The following is a 22203-nucleotide window of genomic DNA, read 5'->3' on the forward strand; positions in this document are numbered from 1 at the left end:
TAGTGCATGTGAAATTACAAAACTACCCCTAATACAAAAACTAGTCTAGGTGCCCTAAAATACAAGGGCTGAAAAATCCTATAATTCTAGGGTACCCTACCTACATTATGGAGCCCTAAATATAAGGCCCAAAAATAATGAAACCTTAATCTAATATTTACAAAGATAAGCGGGCTCGTACTTAGCCCATGGGCCCGAAATCTACCCTAAGGCTCATAAGAACCCTAGGGCCTTCTCTTGCATCTCTGGCCCAATCTACTTGGAGTTTTTCTATCCAATGCCCTTGCGGAGTAGGATTGCATCACCGCATCTAGAGAAGAAAGGAGATTGCAGCTCTTGGAGTTGGAAGAGATGAGATTGATCGCTTATGAATCTTCAAAGCTGTATAAAGAAAGGGTAAAAAAGTATCATGACAAAAAGTTGCTCAAAAAAGACTTTCAGCCAGGACAACAGGTGTTGGTTTTCAATTCAAGACTTAAATTGTTCCCTAGAAAACTTAAATCAAAGTGGTTTGGACCATTTACCATAAAAAATGTTCAACCATATGGAGCAGTGGAGCTTTGTGATCCTTAATCTAAAGATCCTGACAGGACATGGGTAGTGAACGGACAAAGGTTGAAGCAATATCATGGTGGAGCTATGGAAAGATTGAACATTGTTCTATGCTTGGATCCTGGATAACAGGATGATGCGTCAAGCTAGTGACGTTAAAAGAGCGCTTACTAGGAAGCAACCCAACTTTTCTTTCCCTTTTCTATTTTTCATTCTTATCTCTTGCATGTAATTAGGATACCTTGCTTGTGATTGTGATTAATTTCAACTTGTTTAGTAATAAACAAGGGATTTTAAGCTTGTGTAAAGAGATAGACAGAAAAAGACTTGGAAAATTTTTGCAATTGTCTATCTGCTAAGCGCAAACCTTGCGCTAAGCGCTCAGTCTTCACGCGCTAAGCCGAGCTTGCTCGCGCTAAGTGCATAGACCCCTGATTGATTGGAATAATAGTTCAGCTAAGCGCACATCATTGTGCTAAGCCCCACATCTTCAGGGTAATTGAACTTTAACTAGTGGGCTTAGCATGGATGATGCGCTAAGCGCCACTTCTTCTCTGGAAAAATTTTATTGTAGCAGCGCTAAGCGCACTATCCTGCGCTAAGCCCCAGATCCATTTTGTAACTTGAGTTTTTAAGTTGGGCTTAGTGGGCTAGGAAGCGCTAAGCGTCAATCTCTTATGGGTTTTTGAATTCTTGGAAGTGCGCTTAGCGTGCCTATTGCGCTAAGCCTGAACTCCTATCTGTAAGTTGAAGCTTGATGGTATTCTAAGCCTCACATCTCAGGCTAAGCGCATATTGCAGAAAATTTTGTGTTGTAGAAAGCACTAAGCGCAACCTGCTGCGCTAAGCCCCAGATGCTCACTAGACTTTACAACTTCAAGTTGGGCTTAGCGCGAGGCTAGGCTAAGCACTTGGGTTTTAAACTCAAATGTCATGTGGGCATGCTAAGCGTAACTGTGCGCATAGTGGGCCATACGAATTTCAGTTTTTAAAAATCAAAGGCAAAGGCACTTTGGGTGCTACCTTTGCACCTAAACCTCTACACCTTCCTAGCCTTGAGCAATTGTGTAATTTATGCTACGTGCGTGTACTGTTTCTCTACATCTTCTTTGCTTCATTTCAAGAACAACTCAAGTAAATGGCTACATTCCCATTTTTATTTTTCATTCTTCAAACCTTAGGATAGATGACTTCTTGTTTTCTTAGTTGTATGTTGTTAGGTTAAGGTTACTAGCTTTAGGGTTAGTCAATGTAGGATTTTAGGTAATTTAGAAGCCCATTAGGGGTAATGTAGCCGAAAGGGGTGAAGACCCTAGTGGTTATGTTTGGAAATCGTGATGAACGCGCTAAGCGCACCTGCTGCACTTAGCATGCTCATCGCAATTGTTAAAATTTTGGATTTCCAGATGAACGCGCTAAGCGGACCATGTTGCGCTAAGCGCGTTCATCCCTACTGATGAAAGCAAGTGATGATCCCGCTAAGCGCGTCTGTGAACTAAGCGGGACTAGTGTTCAGACATTAAGATTTTGAGAAATTTTGTTTAGCGTTAAGCCTGACCTGTCAGGCTAAGCGCCACTTTGCTTCTATAAGTTTTCCTTTGAATGAGGCTAAGCCCTTGTTGTGTGTTGATCTAAGCGCCCTGCTGCTCTAAGCTCAACTCCCTCACTGTCTTTTAAGTTTTTGTAGTTAGGCTAAGCGCGCCCTATGCGTTAAGCCTGAGTGTCATTTTGGTGAGGCTGAGCAAAGTGCGCCATGCTGCGCTAAGCTCCAACTCTCTTTGGTTTTGAAAATTGTAGACTTAGGCTAAGCTCAACTGCTGCACTAAGCTTAATCTGCAGAAAAAATACTTTATGTGTCTTCAGGCTAAGCGCCAGTCCGCTGCGCTTAGCGCCTGAGTAAAATTTCACAAGGCGTGCTAAGCTCAGCCTGCTGCGCTAAGCGCCCAGTCAAATTTTCAATTTTATTTTTATGTTTTTGTTGAAAATAACCTGTGCTAATCTCTTTTGTTTTGTCTTATATTTTGCAAATGGAATCTAAGAAAAGGAAGGCTCCTTCTACACCTACCCAGGCCAGATATGACAGATCCAGATTCATATCTCAAGAAGCTTGGGAGAGATATACAGATATTGTGGTGCCTAAGAAACTACTATCGGAGAGGAATGTAGTAGTTTACTTCACTGAGTTTGACGAGTTCAAGGAGGAACTCGAGAGAAGACACTAGGATGAGAAGTTAACTGATTTTGTACACAACAATATAGACATTGCTATTGTGAAGGAATTTTACGCGAACCTCTATGACCCTGTGGATAAATCACCGAAGCAGGTGAAGGGGAGAGGTCATCTAGTGAAATTTGATGAGGATACTCTGAACACATTCCTGAAGACCCCTGTAGTTCTCGAAAAGGGGGAAAATTTGTGTTCTTATTCTAGGTTTGCACTCCTGAGGCCTGATCCTCAGGAGTTGGCTGCTAAGCTCTGCATCCCAGGGAGGGGATTCGAGCTAAATGCTGATAGGAAGCCGTTGAAGATACTGAGGAAGAACATGACCACCTTAGCTCAAACATGGAGTGTTCTTTCCTTCTCTAACCTGATTCCTACCTCCCACACATCTAATGTCACCTTAGATAGAGCTAAATTAATTTATGGCATCATTATGAAGATGGATATGAATTTGGGGTACTTCATCTCCCACCAGATCTCTCTGATTGCACAACATGATACATCCAGACTTGGATTCCCTACCTTGATCACAGCTCTATGTAAGGCCAAAGGAGTCCAATCAGATTCTAGATCCCTGGAGAACTTGAGCCCTACCATTAACTTGGCATACATCAAGAAGAAATGTTGGAATCTTGATTATCCAACAGTGACATTTAGAGAGCCAAGGAAGGCCAGGGGTAAGAGATCAGAGGTAGCAGCTCCTTCTTCTTTCACAGCTCCAGTACCTCCCATTCCGACACCAGTTATTCCTCCTACATCTACACAGATGCCACTTCTAGCTCCTTTATTTGTAGGACTTTCAGATTTTTCATTTACACCATAGATGCTTCATTCCATGCTCCAGAGCTTACATAGGGGGCAATCCATTATCATGCAGAGCCTTTAGAGCTTGGGCTTGCCATCCATCATGAGCATGGATGAGTTTGATGCATAGGTGGCCTGGCCAGGAGCCCAGCCTTCTCTTTCTGGAGGGGGTGGGGCCTCTGCAACCCAAAAGCTTGAGCCAGAGGAGCCAACAGCAGCAGCAGCAGAGGGGGAGGATGAGCTCACCCCTCTTAAGCCCTTTTGTTTTGATGCAGGTGTACACATGGCTCAGGAGGAGGAGACTTCCACAGACCAAATCCTAGAGCCATCCCCAACACCCATAACTAATGATGCCATACCATCTGCACCAGCATCTGAGTTAGAGCAGCCTATCTCTCAGGATTCACCAGTTGCTCAAGTGTTGGATCTTAATGAGCATGCACAGGAGCAACCACAGGAGCAGGACATTTAAATTTTTGCATTTTGAACATTTTAGTTTATTTTTAGTTATTTTATGATTTATGTTCAGTCATTTTAATTTCAGTTTTTATGTTTCAGTTCTTTAAATTTCAGTACTTTGAGTTGTTTGCTTGTACAAAAAGCGTGTTTGAATGGTGAATTGGTTGAAAATGATATGCAGTGGATTGTTTTGAATGAAATGAGTGTTTGAGAATGATTTGAATGAGCAATTATATGATTTAAGTGGATTGGAATGACTAGATTATTGTTTTGATCAAGCTTATAGCCATTAGAAGAGAATGAGCAAGTGATTGGAATTATGACTGAAAATGTTTGTCAGTTTGCCAGATTGATTATGAAGGAATGCATTAACCGTATCCCGGTGAGAGTGTGATCCTTAAATTTTGAGAGAAACGACTATCATTTAGTACTGATTTTTGCGTGAATCTCTGAATTATGGACTGAATGCATGAAATTGAGGATGATGAAGGCCATGTTTGATTGTGATAGCCCCTTAGCCAAAAAGCTGACCACGCGCTTGAATGATTTATCCTTTGCACCCAGTTTGAGCATAATGAATTATTGATTGATTGAACCCTGAGCCTGTACAGTGTTATCTCCTGCTACCTTGACTTAGGTTGTAGGAGAGGATCATCCACAAGAAGCGTGGTTCAAAGAAAATTTGTTCCAAATTTGGGAGAGTAATTATCAAGGTAAATTTGTTCCAAATTTGGGGGAGGCACTGGGTAAGAATTGAAATGGTCAAAGTAAATAGCATACACACATTATTGTTGTACATACACATAATGTCTCTGTATATATTGTGTTAAAAAAAACCATGAAATTAATAAGTGTGTATGTTGCAAAATAATGAAATGAAGTTGAGTGCCTAAATAAAAGGCAAGTATGGGGAGTGAATGAATGAAAAAGTGAAGGTTTATCTATGGATGAATGCTCTCCTAGAACCTAAGCTTTTGAATCCTAGAAAAACCATGATTTTGTTGGCAGCCTAACCCCATTACAAGCCTAGAAAGTCCTTCGGATTCATTTTGTGTGTTCATTGTTGTATGATATGAGATGAATTGCAAAGGTTGGGACTTGTGTTAGTTGTTTATGATGGAATGAGCCTAAACACTTGAGCTTGAGTGAAACAATGACTATGAGGTTGTGGTTGATGATCCTTCCTTGATTTCTGCCATCCTTACTAGCCTATTTCAGTTGTGACTCTAATGTGTATGTTCCTATCTTTGAAAAGCCACATGTTTGTGAAAAGCAATTGATTGAAGCAGTCCATGATATTCAATTCATATGGTTGAATTTCTCTATGAAGCAAACACCATTTTGAGTGATCACTGTAGTTTGTCACTTAAGGACAAGTGAACTATTCTTTCTTTGCTTAAGGACATGCAAAACTGTAAATTTGGGGGAGTTTGTTAGTCGTCTTATACGACTAACTTTTGTATAGAAAACATTTTCCAAAACTTGTATAGTTCCCCCAATTTATGGTTATTTTGTAGTGATTTTGTAAATAAATCTTGTTTTATTGTTAAAGCTGTCTCTAGAATATTTCCATTGGATTTAATGATAAAATATGTGAAATTTCAGGTGAAAAAGAGGCTAAGTCATGAAGTGCTAAAAGTGACAGTTGAGCTTAGTTCATTAGTGGGCTAAGCGTGCATCCATCGCTAAGTGCAGCTTCAGGGCACTTAGAGCAACAGAAGAATCTGGCAGAGCATCAATATCAAGGCCACGCACTAAGCGCAAGATTAATGCGCTAAGTGCAGCAGTTGTCTTCAGCCTGGCTCAGTGCACGACTGGCGCTAAGCTCAAATCCACTTACTCGCGCTAAGCGCGAGGGAGGCGCTAAGCGCAATGTCACGGGTTCAAAGCCTATTTAAAGCCTGTTTTGTGTATAATTAAGGTACACCCTGAAGACAAAATTTTAACAAGACTTTTGCAGAGAATTCTAGCGCTCACCACAGTGCCTATTTCGAGAAAAGAGCTCTGGAGGCAGCAAAAATAGCAGCTTTTGTAGAGATACCTAGGTTTTGTAATCTCATTATTGTTAGGGTTTTTCTGTAATGGTTGGCTAAACACCCTTGTTGGGGATTTCTAAAGAACAACTGATGTAATTACTTTAATATCTAATTGATTGTGTTTCTTGTATTTAATGCTTCTTTCAGTACTTAAATTTTGTATGCTCTTGGTCCGATCAACCATTTGTGTGCCTGGTTAGGTGACTTTAGCATTGGGAAATGTATTGTTGCCTTAGAACTTGAATGAAGCAAAATTGAAACTTAGTCTTAAATGAGGGATCTGCGGATTAAGTTTTGGTTTTAAATATGTTGTTACAATAATGTTGTTTGGTCTAAGTCTAGTCCAACAAGAGGGATCTGAGGACAAAGCTTAGGCTAAATTAGTCTAAACTTTCGTAAGCTATTTAAGCTGAGTCTAGTCCAACAAGAGAGATTGGAGGACGAAGCTTAGTTTAAGTTAGTCTAAACCTAGAAGGGTTGTCTAAATTAAGCCTAGTCCAACAAGAGGGATCTGAGGACGAACCTTGGGTTGATTCAGTCTGACTAGGGATCAAGGTTTAGTAATTTAGGCTACATCATAGAACACAAAAGCGCGATTAATTAGAGAAACATCTTTATATACATCAGCTGGTTTGTTAGAAAGACCCAACACCTATACCTAGTGCTGTCAATCTTACTTACTTGCATTTTTACTGTTTTTATGCTAGACTTAGTTTAATTCCATTCTAAATCATCAATTATCAATGTTTCTTTCAACAATGCCTTATTTCTGAATTTAACCCTGTCTAAGTCTAAGTCCCTGAGTTCGATACTCGGATTCATCCGTTTTAATTTTAAATACTTGACGATCCGGTGTGCTTTCCAGTAAACCGGATTTCCCTTGAACATATTTGTATAAAGAAAAAAGTGGACCAAAAAGTAACTACAGGGGAAATCCAACAAAACTCCTTGTCTTCGATGTATCGCTTGATATCGAAGTACCAAGGTTTACCATATTGTTCTCCTTCTATCAAGCAGTAGTGCACAGGCTTGACTCGACATCTAAATTCGATGTATGGCAAGTCCCCATGCGGGGTTAGTTGGAACATGGATGCCAGAGTAGCGAGCACATCGGCCATTTGATTCTCCTCTCTGGGAACATGGTGGAAAGAGACATCATCGAAGAACTCCGCCAACTTCTTGATGTAAGTATGATAGGGTATCAGCTTATGATCCCTAGTCTCCCATTCTCCCCTCACTAGGTTGAGTCTCCATACACATTGAGAAACTTGACGTTGAAGTCAATTGCCGCTTGGATCCCGAGGGTGCATGTCTCATATTCGGCCATGTTGTTTGTACAATCGAAACCCAACCTGGCCATGAAGGGAATGCATTGATTGTCGGGAGAGATCAGAGCCGCCCCAACCTCGTGGCCTAACGCATTGGACGCACCGTCGAACCACACGATCCACTTATCCTTATCCTTATCCTCTGACTTATCTTCGAACAAGGCCTTAATGTCTTCATCCGGAAACTCCGGATGCATGGTCTGGTAATCATTGAGAGGTTGCTGAGCCAAATAGTCTACCAAGGCACTTCCATTTATCACCTTTTGGGTGACATAGACAATGTCAAACTTAGATAACAAAACTTGCCACCGAGTGATCCGCCCCATAAGAGCGGGCTTCTCGAAAATGTACTTGACTGGGTTCATCTTGGATACCAACCAAGTAGTATGGCTCAACATATACTACCTTAGACGATGGGATGCCCATACCAAAGCGCAACACGCTCTTTCCAGCAGAGAGTAGTTCATCTCCCAGGCTGTGAACTTTTTGCTCAAGTAATAGACAACCCATTCTCTTTTTCCAGAATCGTCGTGCTGCCCCAGCATGCATCCCATAGACCCATCCAACACTATTATGTACAGGATAAGAGGCCTCTCGGGTACCGACAGCATAAGCACAGGAGGATTCATAAGGCATTGTTTGATCTTTCCAAATGCCTCTTGACAGTCATCGTTCTAGCGAACGGACTGGTTCTTGTGCAAGAGTTCAAACACCCCAAGAAAACCTCGGATTTTTTTCTCGGTGCGTGGCTCAGGCATCTTGAGGATGGCCTTTACCTTTTCCGGGTCCACCTCTATCCCTTTCTGACTTACGATGAAACCCAACAATTTTCCCGACTTGACCCCGAACGTGCACTTGGCGGGGTTCAATCTCAACTGGTATTTCCGTAGTTTCTGAAATAACTTCCGCAAGTTGACGAGAAGTTCTTTCTTAGTCTTGGACTTGGCAATCATGTCGCCCACGTAGACTTCAATCTCTTTGTGCATCACGTCATGGAACAATGCTACTGTAACCCGCTGATAGGTTGCTCCGGTGTTCTTGAGCCCAAAGGACCTCACCTTATAGCAGAACGTTCCCCACAAGGTGACGAACATAGTTTTTTCCCTGTTCATGAAGGAAAACAATGCGAAGTTGGCTGTGTTATCCATAAGGACATCGATGTGTGGCAAGGGGAAGTTATCCTTGGGACTGGCTCAGTTTAGGTCCTGATAGTCCACACACATTCATACCTTTCTGTCTTTCTTAGGGACTGGCACAATGTTGGCCACCCATTTCGGGTATCGAACCACTGCCAAGAAGCCAGCGTCAAACTGCTTTTTCACTTCCTCCTTAATTTTTAGGGACATCTTTGGCTTCATCCTCTGCAACTTTTGCTTGGCCGGGGAACACTCGGGTTTCAGAGGTAAACGATGTTACACAATGTCGGGGTTCAAACCAGGCATATCTTGGTATGACCAAGTGAAGATGTCTTGGTAGTTCCGCAGCAAGACTACCAATTCATCTCAGAATGGTGTGGTCATGCCCGTACCCACTTTTACCTCTTTCTTCTCATTACCAACACCTAAGTTTACGACTTTCATTTCTTCTAGATGTGGCTTCATCTCTCAGTCTTCTTGAGCGACCATCCTTTCTAGCTCATGGGGGGAATTCCATACCTTCATCTTCTTCAACCTCAAGCCGATTCGCTTCTCGTTCAAAATTGATGGCAGGGTCCTCGGTATTAGTACCTTCAAGGACTCGTCATCGGATCTGTATCGTTTAAACGCAATAGAAATAAACATGCAGATGAATGAGAATGGATGAAGGCGCAAGAACAGATGAAGGAAAGATCTTTATATTATATTCTTTAATAGAAAAAGACGTAACGCCCTAACAAGGAGAGAACCCTAAAGCCATGGCCCAGCTGTAGGGTCAAAACTAAAGCATTACATTGTGCCCGCCATGGAAACTTTGGTTCATTCCATGACTTGCCAGTTTCCCAATTGAAAATCATAAAGGCATGGCCGCACCAAGTCTGAATGTTCTTGAGGGGCCTCGTCGTATATCACGGTGACTTACTCTTCCTGTCTCAAGCCCGAGCTCATGAAGCTTTTACTGATATAGCAAGGAAGGACCTCCCTTGCCTATGGCCTTAGTTGCGGGCCCGCGCCCTTGCCCCTTCTTTCTATGTTGCTTAATCTCACATTAGTCCGCATGGGCTTATAGCCTAGCCCAAATTTTCCGAAGTTTTCCTTGATGACCACTAAGCTGGCCATGCCATCACTATTCTTTCCCAAGCCCATTCCGGGCTCATCGCTACGCCCTAACATCACACGAGCCACCATCATTGTTGCGCCAGACATGCGGGGCCGCATCGGGAGGGATTCTATGGAAGCGTTGCTTACCACCTCAAAGGATTGGAAAGCCATTTACAAGGACTCTTCCGCGACCTCCACATATGGCATAGAAGAGGGGCAGCTTACCATAACATCTTCCTCCCCCAAAACAATGACCAAGTGCCCCCCCACCATGAATTTCAACTTTTGGTAGAGCGTTGAGGGGACGACTCCCACCAAGTGAATCCATGGTCGGCCCAACAAGCAACAGTAGGCTGGGTTAATATCCATCACTTGAAAGGTAACCCGACAGGTGTGGGGTCCTATCTGAATTGGGAGATCAATCTCTCCTCTTACTTCCCGATGACTGTCGTCAAAAGCCCGGACCACCATGGAGCTTGGTTTCAGGTGGGAGGCATTGAAAGGCAGCTTCTCCAAGGTGCTTTTGGGCATTACGTTTAGCCTAGAGCCATTGTCAATAAGCCCTTTGGCCATGATGTGATCCATGCATTTGACAGATACATGCAAATCCCTATTATGTCCTCGTCCCTCGACGGGAATCTCTTCCTCGGCGAAGGTAAGGTAGTTATTGGCGATGATATTGTTGACAATCCCCTTTGGGCCACATGGGCTTCTTGGGACTTTCCTTGTCTACTGACTGCATGCAGACATGTTGCTCTTCCTCGTCCTCATTGCCGATCTCGAGAAATTAGCGGGCTAAGCACAATTCCAGTCAGTAGAGAAATTACACTCAATATGAAATGTCGTGCTCAGTGCCAAAAGTTGAATTTTGCTTAGCAAGATAAGCTTGCTAAGCAAGATCTACAGATTATAAATACATTCTTCAACAAGAAAAACACAAATTTCACCTATCTTTCTCTCTCTCTCTAAACTTCGTCCAAAAACCCTAGAAACTCCTCTTCCACTATCCACGACCACCGGTGGCCACCACAAGCCGTCGTTGTGTTCCGCTAGATCATCGCATGGAGAGGAACACTTCAATCAGAGTGGAATCCTCAAAATCCACCTCAAGGATTAGGTAGAAAAACAAGCTTTCAACCCTTTTCTTTCGTAGTTTCTCTGAGGTAACCTTAACGTCTATGCCTTTCCCCTAGTTAGTTTAAGCTTCTCTTAGTATCTCATATTTTTTGCATACCTTAATAGGATGTTTTTAGACTTCACTTGAAAACCCTTAAAACTGAGATGTTGCAAAAGTTACCTTTTTATAAAATTGATGTTGTTTTCGTGACCTTCATTGAACCCCAGCCACATTGGCGTAATCAGAATTTCAAAATGACGTCTCCTTGAAGTAGAAACCAAAAACACCATTTTCGTCCCTTTTAAAACTGAATGGGTATTTGACCCAAATGTTAATATCAACCTTGCCCTTGAAATATATACTAAATTGTCTTTGATATGGTATATAGGACTCTGCATTTGGACCAACGAAAATGAATGCGAGAGACCTCCGAACAATGTAGAAAGGAGTCGACGGAGAGATAACGATAGGTGAGGGGAGTTTATTTTGGTTTACTGCTTTGACACCGAAGTTGGGGTCAGCGAACCCAACTATAGTGATGTATGTTTGTCCTTGTTGCATGCTAGTTTTCAAGAGAAAATTGTGTTTTTGACTAATGGGATGCAGTTTAATTGTTAATGATGATTGGAATTGTGAATGATACTGTTGTTGTATGAGACTTGTGTTGTTTGAAGACTTAGAGAGTGTCAATCCGAAGCATAAAAATTTATATGTATATATATGTGGAATATGATTACTGATTACGTTGATAACATAGAGATGATATAATGTTGATGTTTATGATAATAATGAGATGATGTTGATGTTTATGATAATAATGATATGAGATGATGTTGATGTTTATGATAATGATGATATGAAATGAGATCATGTTGATGATGATAATGACATTGAGATGAGATCATGTTGATGTTGATGATGTCATTATGATGATGTATGTTGTGTATGTAGATGGGGGTGCAATGACCAAGTTGGATGTCCCTGGTGGGGGAAATAAAGTGGTTAAAGAGTTTTAAGCATCTCTGGTGGGAGATGACTTAGAATCTTTAATTATCCATGGTCAGTGCATTGATGGTGCCCATGTGTCATACTGTATATTGCATGGAAATAGTATAAACTTTGTCAGTAAGTACTTGTAGTTTTTCCTGAGGGAAAATACTTGTACTTGGGAGCATGTCACACGGTTTGGAATTTGTTTTGTGTAATTAGTTTAATTAGGTAGATTATGATGCAATCCTACACCCCAAAAGGTATTGGATAGAAGACTCTAAGAGGATTGGGCTAGAGCTGCTGAAGAAGGCCCTAGGGTTCTCAAGAACTTCAGGGTAGATTTTTGAACCCATTGGCCAAGGTTGGGTCCACTTTTCTTTATAAATTTTAGAATAGGTTTTCCTTCTTTTGTGCCTTGTATTTTGGCCATTTTAGTTAAAGGCACCCTACCCTACAACTTAATGGTACCCTAGTAGTATAGGGTTTTAGCCTTGTATTTAAGGGCATTTTGAGTAGTCTTTGTAGTAGGGACTTTTTTTGTATATTCAAGTATTTTTTTGGGGGGGGTGAGCTTAGCTATTGGAGGGGTGTAACTGATGCAATCCTACCCCCCAAGGGCATTGGATAGAAGACTCCAAGAAGATTGGGCCAAAGATGCAAGAGAAGGCCCTAGGGTTCTCATGAGCCTTAGGGTAGATTTCAGGCCCATGGACTAAGTATGAGCCCACTTATCTTTGTACATATTAGATTAAGGTTTCATTAATTTTGGGTCTTGTATTTAGGGCTCCATAATGTAGGTAAGGTACCCTAGAAATATAGGATTTTTCAGCCCATGTATTTTAGGGCACCTAGACTAGTTTTTGTATTACGGGTAGTTTTGTAATTTAACATGCACTAATTGAATATTTGATGTGTGTGGTTGGAAATAAATTTAATTGGATTGATAGAAGCCCAATCCAATTAAATTTTAGAGAGGGAGGTGAGCATTTGCTTACTACACCCCATTGCCACATCATATAGTCACACTCTGTGCATGTCCTTCATGCTTTACATACCTCATGACACCTAAGCACACTTAGTAGAGAATCTTGGAATTGATCTTGGATTAGTGGGCTGAACCATAACTAAAATTCACTAATCATAATTAGTGAAATTTTGGCTCTAAAGTTTGGCTCCACAAATTCAAGTAAAATTTGAATTGAAATTCAAATTTCCCTCCAATTTTGTGTGACACTTAGGCTATATATAGAGGTCATGTGTGTGCATTTTTTGAAACTTTGATCATTTGTGAATTAAACTTCAAAGTTCAGACTTCTTTAGAGGCACTAAATTTCGTGCTCTTCTCTTCCTCTCCCTTCATTCATCTCATTCTTCCTCCAAGCTCTTATCCATGGCTTCCTATGGTGGTGAGCTTCTTCTAGACTCATCTTCTCCTTGAAGTGGCATCTCCTCTCTCTCTTCCTTCTCCATTCCGCTGTCATTCATCTTCAAAGAAGCAAAGGAATCCATTGATGGAGAAGATCCTAGGCCTACAAGCTCCATTGGAGCTTACATCATGTGGTATCAAGAGCATCTTCATCTAGGTGATGTTCTTTTGCTTCCTCTATCTTTTTGTTCGGTGAATTCTCTTTAATTCCTTGTTCTTCATCTTATTCTCCATGTATATCCTCCATTGTCTTGTGGTTTGGTTTTGTTTAGAGTAGATTCAAAAAAATAAACCGATTAAATCTTAGATCTACACTTGTTCTTGCATTTCTATGGTTCAAACTTTATAGATCTACTCTTAAATCATGTTTTTGTGTTGATTTTAGGTTCTATCATTTTTCATTCATAATATTCTTGTGCTGAAACTTAGATCTAAATTTTATTCCAAAGCATTGATTAGAAAAAAAATACAAAAATCTAAGTGTAAATCACTTAATCCATGTTGTCTTAGAGTCATGTTTAGTCATAGTAATTGTCACATTATGTTCTAAGTTTGTGTTGAATTTTTATTTTGTTGACTGAATGCTAGATACATTTGTTCATGTATTATTGTAATTCTTAGCCTATCTTTTGAATTTTGAGTCTAATTCATGCATGTTATTTAGTTCATAACATGTTCTAAATCAATTCCTAGAAGTAGTCTTGTTGTTGAACTCTTTTTTTTGTTTTCTAAGTTTCCTACATGATGCCTATGAGGAAGTTGAGTTGTGGTGCTGAGTTGTGGCTGGATTTGTGAATCAAATAAGTCTTAAGCTCTATTGAATTGTGTTATTCAAGATAATTGAGCATAAGAAAACACAAATTGTAACTATCCAAGCCTTAAGCAACATAAACACTACTCTTGATTTCTAGGTTGAAATCGCTGGTGTTGTCAACTTGAACATACGAATTTGTATAAATTACTGGGAATTGGTCACTACGTGTTTTGAGCTGAAATTTTTAGTGAATTTTCTAGACATCTGGACCAAAATTATAAAGAAAGAACCAAGCAATTTGGGTTAATGGAAAAAATAATAAAAATCACACAAGTTGGCAGAAAAATCAGTGTCCAGGAAAAAAAAAGTGAAAATGAAGTGTGCTTGTTGTTTTGGCTCAAACTTTGTTCTATAATTGGTGCCTATTTTATACCAATCCTAGTTCTGAAATTTCAATTGAAAATTATTGTGAAAACAAGTGCCAAAACTAGAGGTTTCTTAAGCCTTTTTTTTTAGTTTTTCTACTCTACTCTAGAGCCATTCTAGGTTTCTCTTTGAGTCCTAGCTTGCTTTTTTGTGCTTTTCATTGCTTTAATTGTTGAATAATCCTTTGAAAGTTGTCTTGTTAAAACTCTATTGGTTTAGCTTTCATTTCATTTTTTTTTTTGCTCTTTGGTTATTGCTTGTCTCTTTGTTTCCTTGCTTGTGAGTTGCCATATAGGGAATTGGAAAGGAGGATTGGTGCCATATCTTGGAGAATTTGAGTCAAGAAGCAAGGGGCCAACCACCTTAAGAGCTATTGGACTAAGAAGCACTCCAAATTGAGTGAAACACTAAATAGAGAATAGCCACCACAATTGAGGACTTTTTTCTTTGTAATTTTGTAATTGGCAATTTGCTTTGCTTTCAAATTTTGTAACAAAAAGGCCTTTCATTGGAAGTAAGTTGGGAGACTCCGCTAGGTCACCCTACTTCCATTTGTGTGTAATAATTTTAGGCAATTTTACCTTAGGATAGTGAGTGTTTTGTTGGGAACCTTAAATGAGGTCATCCAAACACTCTTAGGATCCGCCTAGTTTACATTTCTTGCACTTTAATTTCTTGCTTACTTTCATAGCTTATTTCCTTTACCCTCCTTTGTCAAACTGCCTAGATAGCTTGCCTTTTACCAATTAGTTTTTACCTTATCTTTCACACCTCTTTTAGTGTTTATTTTGGCTAGTTTCAACCAAAGTATCTTTTACCTTTTGTTTTCAAACCCCCAACAAGAAAGAACCATAACTTAGGAACCAACATGAGTCTTCATTCTTCCTCTAGTGTTAATGGGGAGGGTTCTACTCCTAAGGATCCCTTGTATAAGATATTAGATGAGTTGAGATCCCTTAAGTTGTGGAAAGAAAAACAAGAGAGAAAAGAAAAAGGTAAAAAAAGAGTGGAAGAAATAAGTCAAGATGAAAGAGAATAAATAAGAGAGGAAGAAAGAAGAAAAATAATGAAAGAAATGAAAAGAGAAAAACATGCCTCCTTTAGTAGTCATGACTCTTGCAAGAGTTTAAGTGAAGAACTTAGTGACTATTATAGAGGGCGCCATAGTTCACATACTAAACATCACTCCCAAAGAAGAGAAAAGGATAGAAGGCATCAAGAGGTTAACATTAGCCTCCCATATTTCCATGGAAAAGATAATGTTGAGGCCAACTTAGATTGGGAAATGAAGGTTGAACAACTCTTTGCTTGCCATCATATTAGCGAAGAGAGAAAAGTTCCATTGGCTACCCTTAGCTTTCAAGGGTATGCCCTCTATTGGTGGACTTCCCTTGTTAGGGAACGAAGGATTCATGGGGATCCTCCAGTAGAGTATTGGAATGATCTTAAGAGTACCCTTAGGAAGAGGCACATTCCCTCCTATTATGAAAGAGAGCTTATGGACAAGCTCCAAAGGCTTAGACAAGGGAGTATGAGTGTTGAAGAATATAGACAACAAATGGAACTACTCCTTTTAAGAGCTGGACTTAGGGAGGAGGAAAGAACAAGCATAGCTAGGTTCCTTAGTGGGCTTAATATGGAAGTGAGGGACAAGGTTAAACTCCTTCCATATAGGGACCTAGATGAGCTAGTCCAACTTTGAATAAGAGTGAAGCAACAACTTAAAAGAAAGCCTTCTTCAAAATCTTATGGCTCTCACTCTTATCCAAGGAAGGACCAAGCCCATGGAATTTTGGGGGCTGCACCTTCAAAACCCAAGGAAGATAAGGGTAAGACCATAGAGAAATACACCCTTAAGACTAGTTCCCAAGAAAGGACTAGCAACATTAAATGCTTCAAATGTCTTGGGAGAGGTCACATTGCCTCTCAATGCCCCACAAAGAAAACCATGATCATGAGGGGTCAAGGGGGAGGGAATGATGCAATCCTACCCCCCAAGGGCATTGGATAGAAGACTCCAAGAAGATTGGGCCAAAGATGCAAGAGAAGGCCCTAGGGTTCTCATGAGCCTTAGGGTAGATTTCAGGCCCATGGACTAAGTATGAGCCCACTTATCTTTGTACATATTAGATTAAGGTTTCATTAATTTTGGGTCTTTTATTTAGGGCTCTATAATGTAGGTAGGGTACCCTAGAAATATAGGATTTTTCAGCCCTTGTATTTTAGGGCACCTAGACTAGTTTTTGTATTAGGGGTAGTTTTGTAATTTCACATGCACTAAGTGAATATTTGATGTGTGTGGTTGGAAATAAATTTAATTGAATTGGTATAAGCCCAATCCAATTAAATTTTAGAGGGGGAGGTGAGCATTTGCTTACTACATCCCATTGCCACATCATATAGTTACACTTTGTGCATGTCCTTCATGCTTTACATGCCTCATGACACCTAAGCACACTTATTGGAGAATCTTGGAATTGATCTTGGATTAGTGGGCTGAACCATAACTAAAATTCACTAATCATAATTAGTGAAATTTTGGCTCTAAAGTTTGGCTCCACAAATTCAATTTCAAATTCAAGTAAAATTTGAATTGAAATTCAAATTTCCCTCCAATTTTGTGTGACACTTAGGCTATAAATAGAGGTCATGTGTGTGCATTTTTTGAAACTTTGATCATTTGAATATTAACTTCAAATTTCAGAGCTCTTTTAGAGCACAAAATTTCGTGCTTTTCTCTTCCTCTCCGTTCATTCATCTCCTTCTTCCTCCAAGCTCTTATCCATGGCCTCCTATGGTGGTGAGCTTCTTCTAGACTCATCTTCTCCTTGAAGTGGCATCTCCTCTCTCTCTTCCTTCTCCATTCCGCTGCCATTCATCTTCCAAGAAGCAAAGGAATCCATTGATGGAGAAGATCCTAGGCCTACAAGCTTCATTGGAGCTTACATCTGTAACACTAGCTTCTTAAGGAAGCTAACTAGGCTATAAATAGAAGCGTGTGTAACACTTGTGATAACTTTGATGAATGAGAGTCTTGTGAGACACACTTCAAAGTTCAACTTCTCTCCTTATCTTTCCTTCATTCCCACACCACTTTTTTTTCTGTCTCTCTCTCATTCTCTTCCTCCATTGAAGCTGTCTCTCTAAGCTTCGTATCCAAGACACTCTCTTGGTGGTGAAGCTTCTTCTTCCATCCATTGAAGAATTGAGTCAAGAAGCAAGGGCCAACCACTTGAAGAGTTATTGGACTAAGAAGCACTCCAAATTGAGTGAAACACCAAAGAGAGAACAGCCACCAAAATTGAGAACTTTTTTTGTAATTTTGTAATTAGCAATTTACTTGTAATTGGACACTTGTACGTTTACCTTCATTACTTTCAAATTTTGTAACAAAAAGGCCTTTCATTGGAAGTAAGTTGGGAGCCTCCAATAGCTCATCCTACTTCCATATGTGTGTAATAATTCTAGGCAATTTTCCCTTAGGATGTTGAGTGTTTTGTTGGGAACCTTAAATGAGGTCATCCAAACACTCTTTTGTCAAGACTATCACAGTCCTTTTTACATTTCCAAGACTATCAGAGTCTTTCATCAAGACTATCACAGTCTTCTTTACTTTTCTAAGACTATCAAAGTCTGTTGTCTTGCAGAGACTATCAATGTCTTCTGCTCTTTGCACTTTCAAAGACTATCAAAGTCTTTTGTTTCAAGGACTATTAGAGTCTTTTGTCAATATTTCAATGTCTGCTTTACATTGCAAGACTTCGAGGTCTTTTGTTTGATGTACCCGATACCTCTTACATTCTTGCTTTTGACAGGTTTTACTGCTTGAGTTTTCGCTAGTAGCCAGTCAGATGGCAAGATCGCTATGATGAAATTAGTGTCCTTATCTTTACTTACGTTTTCATTTTCAATAAAAGATAAATAAAGAAGGGCAACTGTCAGACCTTAATTTCGTCTGGCAATGATCATTTGCTAAAGTTTTGATTTTTGCTAGCCAAATTGTGCTGCTTGACACCAGTTGTCGTGCAATACGAAAGGTTTTTCGATGTTTCAGTAAAGAATGAGGAAAGTACCCAAAAGGGAGGGCAAAAGGGTCATTTCGAGGCTTTTTCAGAACCCTGGCTCGCCTGGGCCCCTAAATGACTTAGGGGTGAAGTAACCAGCTTGCTTGGGCGAGTTGAGCTCGCCTGGGCGAGCAAGGTTACTTAAGGTTGAAGCAACAACTCGCCTGGGCGAGCTGCTGATCAACCATGTCCCCTTATTTCCTATAAATAGACGTGAAGGGGCTGAATGAAGGGGTTCAAACTTTCAAAATTGAAAGGATTTAGTGAAATTAAGGAGAAAAAGGAGAAAGAAGAAGGAAAAACAAGGTCGAGGTGCTTCTGAATCGCAACCATGATCGATTCTTACATCGTTTTTCACCATTCTTCGTTCGTCAACCGGTTAGTATTTATTTTAATGTTTTGAATTCACTCTATGCACCCTTAAGGGTCCTCTTTGTTCCTTTGCACATCTTCATCTCATTCTTCTACCATCAGTGATCTCATTTCTTTATGTAAAGCGAATTTCAACCGATGGTTTGTGTCGTAATCTCATTTTATCATTGTAAAATAAAGTTTCAACCAATTGTTTACTTTACAAGTCGTCTTTAATGAGACTCAAAGTAAATAAGTGAAACCAAAGTTAAAATCAACATGTAACCAAGCTTTTATCCATAAAATTCGCTTGAATCCGTTCAAGGTCCAACGCCTTAACGGTCTCTGATGTGTCATTATTTTCTCCTATTTCTTACCCCTTTCTGTCACCATTTTAATTACTGATTACCCTTAATTGTAAAATTAATTATGCAGTTTTATCATTTGGGCCTACTTGACTAATTCTGTGTTTTTAATTTAATTTCAGAAGAATTATAAGCAATTGGGCTTGGATCCGGAATTGGGCTGAACCGGCTTGGACTTGAAGAGAGCAGACAATTTTATTTGTCGTCCAATTTTATTTTATTTCGTTCTTGGGCTGTATTTTTGTAATTGGGCCACCATACCTTAATGGGCCCGATAATCAGATTTGTAAGCTTTGGGACCTAGTGACCTTTAGTGAACACAACTGCTAGGGTTTTAAGGGGTTTTTCGTGTTACTATTCATGTAGGCAGAATATTGGAGGGTTTCATTTTTCAGCTTCTTTTCGTATTAATGTTCACGCGAGGTTACTATTCACGTAGCAATTTCCAGTTTCATTTTCTGCTTCAATTTCCAGTTTCATTTTCTGCTTCAAATTTCATTTCGTTTCTGCTGTTAATGGAAGGCTGAATCTCTAGCGTTGTTTTCTCTTGAGGATTAAGCATAGCTCTCTTTAAGGTTTTGTTCTTAATATTAAGTGGTTGAACTGTTTTGGGATAAATTCTCGTAACCTAGGATAAGAGGCTTGCTTTTGAATCGAGGGGAAACAACATGTTTTAGTTCTGGTAGTTATTAATTCAAGTTTGCTTGTTGTTTAAATTACAAAAACAACCAAACCCCCCCATTTCGTTACTGTTTTATTCTTATTGTTATGAACGTTTGGTTTATCATTGCTCATTGGGAAACGACCTAGGATCACTTCCTAGATACTGCATTTTAATGTTTATTTGATTTGGATACGGCTCCAATCAAATTTGGGGTCTTTGTGTTTGTTTCTGTGTGTTCTTATAATTTTAATGTTTATTTTTCATAATTTTGTTTTTGTGTCTTTGTGTTTGTTTCTGTGTATTCATATAAAATCTGTGATATGTGATTAATTTGCAGTGTTTAGTTGTTTTGTGTGTAGTTCTATTGTTTAGTGTTGTTTGTGTGTGTTTCAGGAGTGTAGTGTTCTGTTTTGTTTTTCAAAGGCGTCCCTTGTTCAGAAGTGTTGTGCTGTGAATAGTGCTATGAACAGTAACCGAATTTTGCTAATTAATTGACGATTTTTGTTTTGATAGCTAGAGTTGTTATTTTTGGCTGATTTTTTGTGTTGTAGTTTCTTTTGATCCATATTTTGTTTGAAAAATACTAGAAGCACTTGGTGTGGCTGAATTTTGAGGGATACAAAATATTTCGGAACTTGTTTTTAGCAAAACTTAAAACGGCCATAACTTTTGCTCTGATTATCAGAATGACTATTATTATATATGCATTTGGGGTAGAAAACAATTTTCCATGCCGTCCCAACCTGCTTTAGCCGGTTGAGGTTCTCAGAACTTAAAAAATCAGCTGTTTACTATGTTTTTTTTTCAAGTATTATTGTCCTTTTTTTCTAAACTTTTCTTAGGCAGTTTTCATAGTTAGACTTTGAATTTGTGTCTAAAAATTTTTGTGCTATCTTTTCATGATTTTAGGGTGTTGCTCACAAAATTTTAGCTCATTTGGATATCGTTTGAGTATAGTTGTAGTTTTACCCTCTTTGGTGCTTGTTTGAGAAATACATGATTTGTTGCATATAGTGCATGACTAGGGGAAAATTTAGGTGATTTAAAACCCTTTGATCCTGAAATAGATAGAACCTTTCATAGATTAGTTAGGCATAGTGTGCATCCTGATCATTCTGTGCATTTTGAGCATTCTGTTGTTGGTGATTCTGAACATTCTCATTGGCGGTTAGCGGTCAACTTGATCCAACAGTTGTCAAGAGGTTCGAAGCGATCAACTGGCCTCAGTTGATCGCCTTGAAACCCTTTCGGAAAGGGTTTCAAGTCAATCTCATGTTAGGCCAAGTGCGCAGAACCACTAAGCGACCATCTTGAAGTCGTCTTTGCACACTCGATTAAAGGCTGTCGTCCTTTGTGACGGACGCGTGGGGTGCTAATACCTTCCCCGTGCATAAATACAACTCCCGAACCTTTCACACTTAAAGTTCGCAGACCACACCTTTCCAGTTTTTCTGACATTTTCCTCGAATAAACGTTGGTGGCGACTCCGCGCATTTTCCTTTCTTGGAAGACGCACCAGTGAGCCCTGCGTCACCCTCCCGCCGAAGGGTAGGTTGCGACAGTTGGTGACTCCACTGGGGAATCCCCATGTACTTAGCATGGGAAACCCCAGTGGAGTCGCCAACTGTCGCAACCTACCCTTCGGCGGGAGGGCGACGAGGGGGCTCACGGGTGCGTCTTCCATGGGAGGAAAATGCAAGGATCATGCATGAGCAAACATGAAAACAAAAGGTATGCAGTTTGTAGAACAAAAAGTATGTTGAACGCATATGCATGATGATGCAATGACTCATGCAAAATGTGATGCTGGAATATGATAACGGACAAATGCAGGAACGATATGTTCATTATGATGCCATGAAGAGATGCTTATGCGATGCATGATATGAATGCATTTACGGACACAAGAGCCCGGAAAATTATCTCTTCTTACTTCCGCATTTGGGGGCGCAGTGCCCCATGTGTGCAGTTAAGAAGGTGATATGTACTCCTTTGTAGTTAAAGACGAGACCAACATATAACGCATGTGTGAAGACATGATGCAGATGCGCAAAAGCGCAACAGAGGGACGTACACAGCATGGCAATATCCTCAAATAATCATACAACAAAGGAGTACATGACATTTAGGTTATATGCATGGCTGTGTTTAAAAAGCATGCAGCGTGTTCACTTTGTGCCCCTATTTCAGGGACCTAAACGGGAGGAACTAAAAGGCTTTTAGTGATAATTCCCAAGGTGGTCATATCTCTCTTGATGGTTTCTAGAGGTATCATCCCCTTTGACAAACATATTGTGGCAGTAGGGACTACCAGCAACAATATGTTATCAAAGAGAAAAACTCTAGATGAGGGTTCACTGTTATCAAGCAAGTCGGAGACCCAGCATGACCACAGATTCACCTCCACTC

Source organism: Glycine soja, chromosome 14 (genome assembly GCF_004193775.1).
Source record: "Glycine soja cultivar W05 chromosome 14, ASM419377v2, whole genome shotgun sequence".
Taxonomy (NCBI): Eukaryota; Viridiplantae; Streptophyta; class Magnoliopsida; order Fabales; family Fabaceae; genus Glycine; species Glycine soja.